Source organism: Crocuta crocuta, unplaced genomic scaffold (genome assembly GCF_008692635.1).
Source record: "Crocuta crocuta isolate KB4526 unplaced genomic scaffold, BGI_CrCroc_1.0 scaffold226, whole genome shotgun sequence".
In the NCBI taxonomy this organism is placed as follows: Eukaryota; Metazoa; Chordata; class Mammalia; order Carnivora; family Hyaenidae; genus Crocuta; species Crocuta crocuta.
This window is the reverse complement of record NW_027530997.1, coordinates 1,305,659-1,308,061: the sequence shown is the minus strand read 5'-3', so window position 1 is coordinate 1,308,061 and position 2,403 is coordinate 1,305,659.

Genomic DNA, 2,403 nt, shown 5'->3' with positions numbered 1-2,403 from the left:
TGTTCAAAGACCTATCAAAAGAATAAATGAATTCTGGGACTACAAGTTTCACATCAAAGTCAACCTGACTAAACAATCTATTGAGTGAAATATATTTATTTCATTTAATGAGTGTGCAACAATATCCTAACCACCATTTTCCTGAACACCAAGAACACAAACTCAATGAACCAAAGTTGGCACACAGAAGCTTTCAGTCTAATACAGGCTAAGAATAAACAAACGAAAAGGAAAATGTATCTAACAAGCACCGTGTTTCATGACCCTATCTGTCATGACACACGGTGAGAGTTCCCAAGAATATATTTCTGTAGGACCTTAGCCCATCACACAAATTCATAGGATGGTCTTTTTTAAATTATTTTTTAAAATGTTTTATTTATTTCTGAGAGAGAGAGACCACGTGAGAAGGGGAGGGTCAGAGAGAAAGGGAGACACAGAATCTGAAACAGGCTCCAGGCTCTGAGCTAGCTGTCAGCACAGAGCCTGACGTGGGGCTCGTACCCACGAACTGTGAGATCATGACCTGAGCTGAAGTCAGACGCTTTACCAACTGAGCCACCCAGGCACACCCAGACAGTCTTAATACATCTCGTCACACCGAGCTGCTTCCACCAACCAACATGTTCCACCAACAGGCAAATACTTAACAGAACCACCTTAGCTCCATTTGGCCACACCAGAGAGTTTGGATTTGCCAGTTTTTTGTTGTTTAATTGTTTTTGATTAATTAGCCACAGAGACTTACCAAGGTGGACAAATATTACTAAGATTTATGCTCATAATCATTTTTCCATGCCTCTACTTTCCAAAGGGTCACAGGAGTTTCCTTTTGGTCAAACACCAACACCTCCCACACACACTCAAAGAGTTTAAAATTAAAAGGGCTTTCATGTGGTGGCAAATAATAACAGTAATGATCAAAATCACTTGACTATCCAGAAAAGATCATTAAAATGAATTATTGTACTAGAACACAACAAAAGAAAGCAGCAGGCAGAGAAAAATGAATAGGGAACTCTAGGTATATATTTTAACAAAAGACAGGATTGATTTTTTTTTTTTCTTGGAACTAAAGCTTTTGAGATGAACTTAATTTTCACATAGAAAAACCCAGGCTGAGAAAAAGAATTTTTAATTCAGGGGGGATCTTTTCTTTGTCAGGTGGCCTTTAAACTTGTTGAGCTGAACTTATCAATGGGGTCAATTCCACTGCATTTTTTAGGTAGATATGGATAGTTTTTTCAATTTAAAGTGAACACCTACCTTTAACACCAAGAGCCACCAATAACATAGGTGAAAAAAATTTCACCTTTGCTCAAAAGGTGAAAAAAAATTCTTAATCTTATACACCTTGAGTTTGAAAACCTACTTATATCAACTACTGCATATTTTTAGGGCTAGGGATGTGTACGTATCTTTTTTTTTTCTAAGAAATAAAAATACGTAAAGTCATTGGTACCTAGAGAAGATACAAAGTTATTGCCAACAGTGCTAAAATAAAAGTTCACATGCCAGATGATCCTGATTGATGTGTGCTAAAATGCTATGTTTTGAGACTTTAGGACATGGACTTCCTCTCCTGACCAAGATGGAGTCACAGGAACCATATTCACTTTCCTGACTAAAACAACTAATAATCTAGGGGCGCCTGGATGGCTCAGCTGGTTGAGTGTCTGGTTTCAGCTCAGGTCATGGTTTCGCAGTTTGTGGGTTTGAGCCACGTGTCGTGCTCTGTGCTGACAGCTAGCTCAGAGCCTGGAGACTGCCTCACATTCTGTGTCTCCCTCTCTCTCTGGCCCTCCCCTGCTCATGCTCTGCCTCTCTCTGTCTCAAAAATAAATAAATTATTAAAAATTAAAAATAAATAAATAAAACTAATAATCTAGAATATTTAAAAGAATACTTATTAGATATTGGACACTAGGCAGTGCAGAACTGTGATTCCTGAGAAACAAACTGTGTCCCACGATTGCCCCAACATATTTCCTCAAAAAAGTTTCTGAACTGCAGCAGATGGAGACCACATAGAGCCCAGCCATTTCACTGAATGGGAGAGAAACCGGGAGTCAGTTTTGAAGGGCAGAGAACTGGAAAAGTCAGAGCTGAATATAGAGAAAACTCCCAACGCAGGAGGGCTCCCAATTTTGTCTTAGACTGATTAACTCATGCATGTGAGGAAACTATGTGAGGCCAGGATAAGAACCACACGCACAGATTAGGGGGAGCTATCCTCAGCGTTTACACACAGCTGGAAATAATCTGTATTGCCACCAGCCAAAGTGACAAAAGGTCTTGTCATCCACAAGATATGAGGTACAGTACTCATGATGAGTGACAGAGTGCCTCATTAGTGGAGAAAAGTCTAGATTAGACTAAACAGAGATGTGCCCCCCCCCCCCA